This window comes from Pan paniscus, chromosome 8 (genome assembly GCF_029289425.2).
Source record: "Pan paniscus chromosome 8, NHGRI_mPanPan1-v2.0_pri, whole genome shotgun sequence".
Classification (NCBI taxonomy): Eukaryota; Metazoa; Chordata; class Mammalia; order Primates; family Hominidae; genus Pan; species Pan paniscus.
In genome coordinates, this window is record NC_073257.2 from 106,174,878 (window position 1) to 106,187,407 (window position 12,530).

The 12,530-nt window shown below is 41.0% G+C and overlaps 1 protein-coding gene and 1 non-coding gene across 7 annotated transcripts in view; one reads left to right on the forward strand and one right to left on the reverse strand.

Moving 5' to 3' along the window:
* PLCE1 (phospholipase C epsilon 1) overlaps window positions 1-12,530 on the forward strand; it is a 337,648-nt gene that overhangs the window by 151,332 nt on the left and 173,786 nt on the right. The gene's annotated exons all lie outside the window — the stretch shown is intronic.
* Window positions 10,001-10,107, reverse strand: LOC112441131 (U6 spliceosomal RNA). Its single transcript, XR_003029092.1, has one exon. It is a non-coding gene; the product is annotated as a U6 spliceosomal RNA (small nuclear RNA).

A 12,530-nucleotide genomic window follows, 5' to 3' on the forward strand; every position in this document is an offset into this window, starting at 1 on the left:
ACCCCCACAAGATGAGACACACCAGCTCTTTACCACACACCTGGCCCCACCTCCAGGTGGTGTCCTGTTCAGCTCTAGCCTCATTTCCTTTACCTGCTTGGTCCTGCAGGCATCTCCATTTTGGACCCTGGAGTTGTATTCTGAGATTCACACAAGCTTTGGGGCACTTCAGTTCAAGGATTTAGGAGGCTGAACTGGGAGTTGGGACAAAAAGGAGAAGGGCGGTAAACACAGACAGGTCATCTGTGAACAACTTTCTGGTTGGGTTCTTCCTGGGAGGAAGCGTTCCAAGCAGGGAAAGCAAGTGAGATAGTGCCAGGGTGAGAATGTGTGCAGCAACTGTGAGACAATGAAGAAATGATGCAGTGGACATAGTGAGAGGTAAGGTCCATTTGGTAGCTCTGGTTACAGTTTGGAGAATGAGGTGAAAATTTGAACCTAAAGCATTAGAGAGCCATTGCAGACCCTTAAGCAGGTTGAATTTTGAATAGTGGCACATTAGGACCAATAGCCTGGAGGCACCCTCTAAAGGAAGGAGAGTGGCACTTACAAACCTGAATGCTTTTCCTTGGATTAGGAATTGGGTGCACTGAAACTAGAGGGCCAGAAGCCAGCATGGGCCCACTTAGTTTTCATTGGCATGAGACACTGGTTACAGTAAAAGGACTAGTCTTGAAAATTTAGCATCACCGGGAGAAAAATGAAATGCAATAAAAATTAGAGTCAGTTAAGAATGGAGGAATTTTTACTATGACACAGCACCATTGTAAAAAATCTCCCGCCTTGTGCCAAGGGGTCCGTGCTGCTAAACTCCTCCCCTGAGTCAGTGCATTTGAGTGCTCTCAGTGCAGTCGGCACAGCCAGAGCAGCTGGGAGCAAGGCCTTCTCCAGGCTTACATAAAGCATAGGTCTTGACCAAATGTGGAAAACCTTTAGGGACATGAAAACCATTAGGGATCCGTAGCCCTGACTTGAACCAAGCAGAATAAACAAACCCCTGCCCAAATTGGAACTCACTGGACGCCTTTCAGAGTTATCCAAGGGGAAAGGCTGGAGGCCTCAAGGGTCTTCGAGTGGGTTAATGTCTTCTTTCGGCTGCCTAGCTCAAGATGGGGCTTTATCTGTGCTTTCCTTTGTTCTTTTCTCAAATGTCTTAATGCCTCAGTGGCAAATCCACAAATGGATTGTTTTGAACCTGTAATGTGTACCATACTATATTTTCCCTGCTAATGGTATAGTAAAGCGCGTTAGACCTTTTGTTACAAAAGATTCAGGAACTGGGCTGGAAAGGTTCCAGGTAGCATTCACATTTTCCATGGACAGTGTCTTGGTAAGTTCCCAACCTTATTTCTATTTTCAATATCCTTTGTCACTCTTTCCAGCCTCACGATCTAGTTTTCTACATGCATAATGTAGAGAAACGCTGTGTCTCTCTCCCCCAACAGTTAAGTGGCATCATTTTCACTCTTTTAATCCCAGTTTTTTTTTCAAGTTGAGGAGGCAGGGCCGGGCATGGTGGCTTATGCATGTAATACCAGCACTTTGGGAGGCCGAGGCACGCAGATCACCTGAGGTCAGGAGTGCGAGACTAGCCCGGCCAACCTGGGGAAACTCTGTTTCTACTAAAACTACAAAAATTAGCCAGGTATGGTGGCAGGCGCCTGTAATCCCAGCTACTCGGGAGGCTGAGGCAGGAGAATCACTTGAACCCAGGAGGTGGAGATTGCAGTGAGCCAAGATGGCGCCACTGCACTCCAGCCTAGGCAACAGAGGGAGACCTTGCCTTGAAAGAAAGAAAGAAAGAGAGAAAGAGAGAGAGAGAGAGAAAGAGAGAGGAAAGAAAGGAAAAAAGAAAGAAAGAAGGGGAGGCAGATTAGAGAATTATGAATGTTCATTTATCCAATAAATAGTCAATTGAGTGCCTGCCGTGGACTAGATGCTATGCTAGGCATTATATTGTGACAGCGGAGGGGGCTGGATTGAAGAAGAATGAAACAATACCCTAGTTCCCTGATATTCACAATCTGTTAAAGATGGAGATGGGCATAGAGATGGGAAACCAAAGCACAGAGCAGCTAAGAACCAAGCCCTAGATGGTCACAAATCCATAGCTCACAGAAGTGTGATCTGAACTATCATGGAGCTCTTACCCTGCCTCTAGTCTACCTGTAGGAAATATAATAGAATGTAGCACAATATAGGAAACATTTGCAGAATGCCTGCCACCCCTGTTCTAGCTAGGGATGAAAACAATGAAATAAAGCACTGTTCTTAATTCTAGGAGTTGATTTAGATTAACAAAGAGACAGACATGAACCAGTGGTTACATTGCAGCATGATACACAAAAGGCAAAAATTGGTGATTAAGAATGTGGAGTTTGATGACAGATAGACCTAAGTCCCAGAGCAACCATATAGAAACTGCATGATCTGGGGCAAGTTACTTAACTCTTCTCTTCTAAGTTTCATCATCTTACCTGTAAAATAGGACAATGCAGACACTTGCCTCAGGTCATTATAATGGGTTAAAAAGTAAATTAATGAATATAAAGTGATTGGAACACTGTCCAAAAAAAGTGGAGATGGAGCAAAGAAGGCACTCAGAAATGGCAAGAACAAAGGCTTAGCTGCAGGATGTGTCTCAGGATGGGGGCTGGAGGGGTCATGTTTGGCAGTAGCGGGGAACATACAGGGGGCCTTGAGAAATGGAGCTGGAATGGATGTCCTGGTTTGCAGGTGCATTGGGCCCTAGGTCAGGGCAAATCTTGGGAGGATAGGGATCCAGGACAGCAGCTACTCCCAGCTCTTGCTTTCAAGTTTCATTTCTTCCATTCACACCTGGCCCTTATCACTCTTCCAAGGTGTATCGGCCACAATCAGTTCTCACCTGCCCTGGAAGGTCTCTCTGGTCTTCCTCCCTAGTTCAGTTGGATCATGCACGGGCAAATAAATCCTTTTTCTCCTTCTCTAGCTCAACCATGAGAAAGTTGGAATTTTTTAATGCAAAATTTTCCTTTCCAAGAAAAAGAGAGAAAGGATGGAAGGAAGAGAGGGTAGAAAAAGGGACTATAGGAAGTGGAAGGAAAGGGAAAAGGAAGGAAAGGATATACAGACACACAGAAACACAGAAACAGATATGTTCAGCAAAGCATAGACGTCATACCTCATTTATCAAAAGTGGGTCACAGATCAGCCTTGCCAATGGATTCCACTTGTAGGACCTCCAGTGCTTATTCTCTTCCTTGCTTCTGCCCTGAATGTCTGGACTTGGAGAGATTAAACTAGTTGTCTGAGAAGAGTTGGCTGCCATGGCTATTCCAGAACTTTCTCACCTCTCACACAGCACCCCGGATCTTTAATCCCCTTGGCCCTATTCATTCCACTCTACCTTGATACTGGTTACAGTAAAAGGACTAGTCTTGAAGATTTAGCATCACTGGGAGAAAAATGAAATGTAATGAAAATTAGAGTCAGTTAAGAATGGAGGCATTTTTACTACGACACAGCACCATTGTAAGAAATCTACCCCCGTGTGCCAAGGGGTTCCATGCTGCTAAACTCCTCAGTCAGTGCATTTGAGTGCTCTTGGCACAGTCGGCATAGCCAGAGCAGCCCAGAAGGTGGCTTCAAAAGCTTGGTGTGGTCAGTTCACAGAGGCTACTTGAATCAGTCTTTGAGCCTTGACTGATCTGAGCCAATCAAGTTCACAGAAAACCGACTTCTAACCCAAATGCCATTTCTCAATTTCTGAGAGCTACATGCAGCTCAGTTGCTGCAAGTAATAAAAACAACAGCAATAATAACTGCCTTTTATTGAATCAGGCACTAAATGTCATAAACTGTTCTAAGTGCTTTACCAACATCAACCCTCTTGCAACTAAAAGTGTGGTCCCAGAACCATCAGAATCTCAAGCCTCACCTGAGACTTCGGGTCAGAAACTGCATTTTTTAAAATAAAATTCCCAGATAAAAACCTGGGTTCTAGTTCTGGCTATACAACCTTAATCTTTTCTCCTCTGCCTTCTGTCTTTGAGTCTCTTGGTCTCATTCAGTTTCAAGGTCAACTTTAAAATCTCCCAATTCCCTTCCATCGAGAAAGTGTTTGATTCTCTTTGGCGCCCAGAGTCCATATTCAACAATGATAAAACCCACTCAGATTGACCAGAAGGAAGTTCTGGTTGATTATTCTTCCTTCAGAGACAGCAGGGGCTGGGCAGTCGGGTCCCTTCAGGTGAAGGGATTACAGAGTAATTAGATAGGATTCACCAGCTGTCTCAAAGTAGTATCTTCTTGTATTTTTTATATTTATATCTGTAACTGTAGACAAAAAGGAAATTGCCCTGAAAGAAATAACTGGCCAGTAAGTAATTAGGACTCCAATGGAGTGAATGAGCCATGTGTCATATGTGTATAAATGACCTGTTTACCCATGTTGCTAACTTTCATGTGCTTATAAACAAGTAGATGTTAACACACTCCCGATGTATATGACAACCTCCGTGGAGGTCATATGGAAACACGCGGGCCTTCCACTACGGCCCCGCCGCTGTGCTGAGTGTTGTATGCATGTCTTCTGTACTTCTCAAAACAACCTGGCAAGGTAGAATTATAATCCTCATTTCAAAGATGGGGAAACTGAGACTTAGAGGCTAAGTTGATGCCCCTACAAATTTCAATTATTTAAGAAGGAGACTAAGGAGAGAGAAGATAGCTGGTGACTTCAGACCCTTTGTTGTTCTGAACCCCAAACTTTCCTGCCTCAGTCTATAAGCCCAAGGCCCTGTGGTTAGGCTTAGTAGGTTCGATTATTTTAGCAGGCTGTTTGAAGAAGATGTAGTGATCCCAATCCACTTCCACTCAGAGGCACACCAAAGTATTTGTTCCAGCCACATAGGATACTTTACCTGTGAGGAGTTTAGGGAAATTCATTTCTGCTATCTTATCTGTGAAGAGTTTAGGGAAATTGATATTCTGCTGTATCATCTCCTATCTTCCATGGTGTTTTGCAGTCCTTGTAGCTGGGAGTTCACAGGAGGTTGACCAGATGGCCTGCTGTTCTGAGTGATTAATTAGAGGGTTAAGCATCTAGGGAGTATCTAAGCAAGGTTTTGAACTTGAGTACATCCCACTTCAGAGCCCATGCCTCTGAGCACTCTCCTTTATATGATATGGAGCCCTGGGGAGGCCTCTGGTTGGAGGAAGCATCTGCAGTGAGTGAAGGTGCCCAGGACTCTCAGGCCTGCAGCCCTGATTTGCACAGTGAGAGCTGGCAGCAGTCTAGTGGGCATGGGGGTTCACAGATACCAGGTTCTGGCAGCCTGAGCTGTCCATGGTCAGCTGTGGGGGCCAACACCTCCTTCGTCTGTACTGCTCAGTCTCTCCAGAGAGAGGCCAGCAGCTGTTCTTCCATGTCCTGTTTTATACCAAATCAGAAAGAAACTGACCTCAGGAAGGAAATTTGAGGTCTCCCCCAGACCTGTATAACTCATGTGCATTTTCTTTACATGTCTCATTGGGCTGGCCTCCATCCTCCCACCTCCCACTGCCATCATGGAAATCATCTCTCACAAGGCCAAATAGCCCATCTAATCCCCTAGACTTTGGCCTGTAGTGGGTTCCATAAGGACTCCCCTTGGTCTTTCACAGCATAGGACAATCAAGAGCTTGTTGCAAATATTCACTTGGGTGGAAGTCAAGGGAAAGCAATGAGAATATACATGAAGGGAACAATTCTCAAGACAACTGGTGGGCAAATGGACGCAAACTTAGCCCAAGACATGAAAGAATAACAAATACCTCCAAGATTTTGGTCCCGGGGAAATGAAGGTTGTGCTATAAAAAGAACGTGAAAAGTTAGATCCAGTTTGGATATCTTGACTTTGAGATGCTGGGACATTCAAATAGACTGCCAACAGAAGCATTAGGATTTTATCGGGGTGAGAGGTCAAAACCAGAGTCACACATTTATAAGCCATCTGCTTAACTGCGATGGTTACAGCTTGAGGTGAGCTTTCTTAGGATGAGAGAGGGGTGTGCAAAGGACTGAGAACTGTAAGTTCAGGCTGAAAGGCTGCAAGGGGGCCAGAAATGAGCACCATGGCTGGAGAGTTAAGAAGAAAGCCACAATAAGGTAGTGTCCTGAGCCAAGACTCAAAGAAGGTCCTTGGGGTTGGGCTTAAAGTTGTAGTTTCCCAAGCCCCCTCCACAAAACAACTCTATGGTGATTTTAATGCACCCAGTGATAATATCCCAAAATGAATCACTAGACACTTTGGCATAGTCATTGTTTTCCTATTAGAAGTGGGTTTGACTGGCTAGCCATATAAAGAAGAATGGAACTGGACCCCCTACCTCTCACCATATACAAAAATTAACTCAAGATGGATTAAAGACTTAAACGTAAGACCTCAAACTATAAAAGTCCTAGAAGAAAACCTAGGAAAAACTCTCTGGATGTTGGCCTAGGCAAAAAATTTATGACTAAGTCCTCAAAAGCAAATGCAACAGAAACAAAAACAGACAAATAGGACTTAATTAAACTAAAGAGCTCCTGGACAGCAGAAGTGGGTTTGACTTTGTCAATAAAGATTTTCTACTTAAATCGTCAAACGTAGCTTAAAAAAATATTAACTGCATAGTTAAATATAAAACAGTTCCTATACGACCTTGTTTATTGCTAGATTAGATACATCGCATAGGTGGAATCCACATAGTAGGTATACAATGAGTACTAAATGGGTAATAGCATTTGGTCAACAAGTGGAACGCTGCAAATCTATGACCTTCTAGGTTTTGGTCCCATTTCAGTTGAAAAGGGAAAATGAACAATTATGAGTTCCCTCATAAATTAAACTCTGGTACCCAAACTACAACAAATGGTTAAAAGCCTGGGCTTTGGAGTCACCTGCATGTGATTCAGAATTCTGTCCTCATTAGTTAACTACCTGTGAATATTTGGACAAGTTACTTAACATCTCTGAGTTTCCTCATCTATAAAATGGAATGCTAATTGTACGTCAGCCACGGAGTTGCTGATAGAACTGAATAAGATACCTAAATAAAATTTTTCAAGTAATATGCTTAGATAGCTAAGCAGCACATTCTGTAAATGTTAGCAAGTGATTTTATCAGTATCATTATTACTGCTTCCTTTTATAGGGGAAAAAATTCCAAGTCCATATGTGTTTTTCTCATTAACTTAAGTGACTTTGCCTACCCAAAGTCTGGTACAGGTTATTTCTGCAATAGTATGTTCAAAATCAGAAATATCATGTACTGTTTTTAAGTCATAGAGCTATTTTAATTGATACTCGTATCATCAAAGGTTGAAAATGTGATGATAATAACAAACAACAATAAAAGGTGCATGTTCAACATTACTTTCAAAATATATATAGATTTTCTTTCTTTAAAACAAACATAATTTTTAAAAATATCAGATTGTTTATGATATGAAGTCATGGTTACAGTCACATTGCAGTTTACCATCTGTTCTTGTCCAAAATACAGGTCCAAGTTAGAGCCAGAATTGCAAAACGACAGTAAATGTCTGTTGGTCTCGTACAAAGCTCTTCTCAGTTAGACCATACTTAAACATGTAATATATTCATATAAAAATGAATGTAGAGTTAAACATGAAAATCAATCAATGCAATATATCATATGAATAGAACAATAGACGAAAACCACATGGGCATCTCAATAGACATAGAAAAAGGATTTCACAAAATCCAACATCTTTTTATGAAAAAAACACTCAACAAAATAGGAATAGAAAGGAACTTCCCCAACCTGATAAAGTGTATCTATGCAAAACCCACAGCTGACATCACACATGCTGATGAAAGACTAAAAACTTTCCACCTAAGATCAAGAACCAAAAAAGATGTACTGTCAGTTCTAGCCAGGGCAGTTAGGCAACAAAAATAAATAAAAGGCATCCAGATAGGAAAAGAAGAAATAAGACTATTTCTATTATCAGATGATCTACTCAAAGATAGACAATCCTAAGGAATCCACTAAAACACTATTAGAATTAATAAATGAGTTCAGCAAGGTTGCTGCGTACAAGATCTGTTGTATTTCTACAAACCAGCCATTAACAATCCAAAAATGAAATCAAGAAAAAATCAATTTATAGTAGTATGAAAACGAAGCAAATACTTAGGAATAAATTTAACAAAAAAAGTGCAAGACTTATATATTGAAAACTGCAAGATACTGTTGAAAGAAATTGTTAAAGACCTAAACGAATGGAAAGACATCCTGTATTCATGAAATGGAAGATTTAGCATTGTTCAAATGGCAATATCTTTGCAAAGCAATCTGTAGATTAAGTACAATCTCTATAGAATTCAACCTGTCTTTTTTGCAGAAATGAATAGGGAACCCAGAATAGCCAAAATAATTTTTTTAAAGATTTCTCATTTCAAAACTTACTACAGAGCTATAGTAACCAAAATGTTGTGATACAGGCATAAAGACAGACATAAAGACCAATGGAATAGAACACAGAGCCCAAAAATAAACCCTAACATATATGGTCAAATAATTTTCAACAAAGATGCCAAAACCATTCAATGGGGAAGGAACAAGCCTTCCAGTAAATGGTGCTGGGGAAACTGGATATCCATATGCCAAACAATGAAGTTGGACCCTTACCTTCCACCATGTATAAAAGTTAACTCAAAATGAATCAAAGACCTACACAGAAGACCTAGAACTATAAAACTCATAGAAAATATAGAGGAAAAGCTTCACGACATTGGGTCTGGCAATGATTTCTTGGATATATACCAAAGGTACAGGTAACAAACAAAAAAATAGATAAATTGGAATTAAAAACTTTTCTGCATCAAAGGACACTATCAACAGAGTGAAAAGGCAACCTACAGAATGGGAGAAAATATTTGCAAATCACATATATAATAAGAGATTAATAGCCAGAATATATAGAGAACTAAAATTCAACAACAGAGAACCCAACAACACAATTCAAAAATGGGCAAAGGACTTGAATCAATGTTTCTCTAAAGAAAATGTACAAATGGCCAATAAGCATGTGAAAAGATGCACAACATCATTAGTCGTTAGGAATATTAACATCAAAACCATAAAGTACAGGACGGGCATGGTGACTCACGCCTGTAATCTCAACACTTTAGGAGGCCAAGGTGGGAGGATTGCTTGAGGCCAGGAGTTCAAGCCAGCCTAGTCAACGTGGCAAGACCCCTGTCTCTATTTTAAATATATATATATATATATATATATATATTTAAAACTATAAGGTACCACTTCACCCACTAGGATAGATAATTGGGGGAAAAAAAAAGTAAGAAAGAAAACTAGTGTTGACAAGGATGTGGGGAATTGAAGCCCTAAGCATTGCTGGTGGGAACTTATATTGGTACAACCCCTGTAGGAAACAATTGGAATGTCCTCCAGATGCTAAATATAGGAGTTACCATATGATCCAACAATCCACTGCTAGTTATATGCCCAAGAGAAGTGAAAACATACATTCACACAAAAATTTTATCCAAATGCTCGTAACAACATTAGTCATAACAGCCAAAAAATGTAAACAAACCAAATGTCCATCAACTGATGAATAAACAAAATGTGGTATATACATACAATGGAATATTATTCAGTTATTAAAAAGAAATGAAATATTTATACATATTACAACATTGATAAACCTTGAAATCATTATGCTAAGTGAAAGAAGCGAGACACAAAAGGTCACATATTCTATGATCCCATTATATGAAATGTCCAGCATGGGCAAATCCTTAGGGACAGAAGGTAGACTAGTGGTTGTCAGGGCCTGGGTGAGAGGGACTGGGGGAGTGGAGTGATGGCCAACATATACAGGGTTACATGTTTTAGGAGGTGATGTACATGTTCTGAAATTGATTATGGTGATAGTTACACAACTCTGTGAATATACTAAAAACCACTGAATTGTACACTTTATTTTTTTTGTTCTTGTTTTTTAAAAAATACAGAATGCTTCACAAATGTATATGTCATCCTTGCGCAGGGGCCATGCTAATCTTCTTTGTATCATTCCAATTTTAGTATATATGCTGCTGAAGTGAGCACAAATTGTATATTTTAAACTGTACACTTTAGAAAGTTAAAAAAAAAAAAGAGAGAGAGAGAGACAGGGTCTCACTCTGTTGCCCAGGCTGGAGTGCAGTGGCGCAATCATAGCTCACTGCAGTCTCAAACTCCTGGGCTCAGGTGCCCCTCCCACCTCAGCCTCTCAAAGTGCTGGAATTATAGATGTGAGCTACTGTGCCCAGCCTAGAAAATAAATGTTACGGTATGTGAATTATATCTCAGTTTAAAAAAAGAATGGACATAAATAGCTTAGCAATGTTTTAGCATGAAAGAATTTAACTGAGAATGTTCTGACATCTTGATGGGGTGTGATAATAATGCCACAGTGGAAGGGATGTGAATATTAACAGAAAAAAAAACTGTTTCCTCTACACTCACAACACTTCTGACACCAAATGTGTGGGGTTTTCCATACCAAGAATGTATTCTCCGTCTCTCCTGACACCAACTGGGCGTCTTATAACACAATTCTGACATTTTCCACCTGGAGCTAGCATCAGACACCACGGGTTAAGTAGGGGCTCAGTGCCACAGGATTGCTCCCACTTCAGACTCCAATCACAAGTCCTGGGCCTTTGGTATTTCTGACCAAACTGGCTACAAACTGGGGGTCTTCATGACTGTCTTCTGAGGTTCGATCATTTGCACTAATGGGCTCACAGAACTCAGGGAAACACTTTACTTACTTTACCAGTTTATGATAAAGGATGCAAATGAACAGCCAGATGAAGAGGTGCATAGAGCAACGTGTGGGGAAGGAAGTGTGGAGGTTCCATACCCTCTCTGGGTGACCACCTTCCCAGCACCTCCTTGTGTTCATTCACCCAGAAGCTCTGTGTACCCCATAGTTGAGGAATTTTTATTGAGGCTTCATCACCTCAGCATGATTAATTTAGTCAGTCTTCAGTTCCTTTCCCCTCCCCAGAGGATGGTGGGTGGGGCTTAAACTTCCAAGCTTGTAATCATGCCTTGGTTTTTCTGGTGCCCAGCCCTCGTCTTGAAGCTATCCAGGAACCCACCAAAAGTTACCTCATTAGAACAAAAGACACTCCTATCACTAGGAAACTCCAAGAGATTTAGGACCATATATTAGAAAAAAACATGCTCCTAGAGTTTTAGGAGCCCTGTGTCAGGAACTGTGAGCAGAGACCAAATATATATATTTTTTATTATGTCATACATATTCTTTTCATAGAGAGAAGAGCTGACGAGTTAAGAACAGCCTTTTTTTGGTGTTTTTTGGGGGGCGAGGTCTTTTTTTAATTGGGGGATTCATAGTACAGTGTGTGGCAAGATGATACAGACATTTTATATGAATAAGTGAGGTATCACTTGGGATCTTAAAAAATATTTTCTTTTTATTATGGTGGGCACCACACCAAAGGGTGCAAGTTGCAGGTTATAAAAACAAAGCAAAAGTTTCCATAGCCTGAAATGGTTGGAAATATGACTGAGTCTCCTCGTTGAGCTTCTAAGATGAAAGGCCCCAGAATTCCCTCTTCCTCTTGCAAATGTTGAATTAATGATGATAATAAGATGGCTGACTATTGAGGGCTGAATGTGTAGTAAACATTTACATGCTTTTTCTTGTTTTAATTTCCCCATCATCACTGTGACATACCCATAGTTGTTTAGAACATACCGAAGGTCATGAAGCAAGTCAACAACTGAGCTGGGCTGCGATCACACATACATGTGAGTCCCAAGATCCCACTCTACTTCTACTCTGGGGGAGCTGCCTCCAGGAGCTTACAGCACCTGAGATCCTAACCACACCAGTAAGGGAGGCAGTAGAGTATGGAGGCAGTGCCCTGGACTGGGAGTCAAGGTCCCTGAGTTCTGGTCCACCTTTGCCACTAATCAGCTCTGTGACCTTGGGCAAGAGGCTTGGACAAGAAGCTCAGACGCATGGTTTTCTGATGTGTAAAGTGTGGAAAATTCATCCCAGCTATCCCTGTAGTTCCTTCCAACTCAGGCATTCAGCCCAAGTCCTGCCTCATTCACCCTCTGATTTGTACATTGAGACTAAAAGGAAGAAAACCTTCGAGTCAGTGTAGGCTGGTGATTTCAAGATGCTGGACTTTGGTGTTGGACTGATGTGGCACTGGTTCCATTATTTATCTCAGTGTGATGTTCAGCAAGTTCTTTAATTGTGTCCCCATCTGCTAATGGGAATAATAACAGTGTGGGGTGCTGTGCTGTCTACATAGAGTGGTTGTGAGGATTGAGTGAGATCTCGGAAGAGAGCTTTAATGCAATTCCTGGCACATTGTAAGTACTGAGATGTTATATTATTATATGTTAAATAATATTATAATTTATTTATGATGATGATTGTTGATTGTTATAAAACAGAGACACAGAATCCTTTCAGAATAATTAGTGTAGGTTAGCTCACCCAG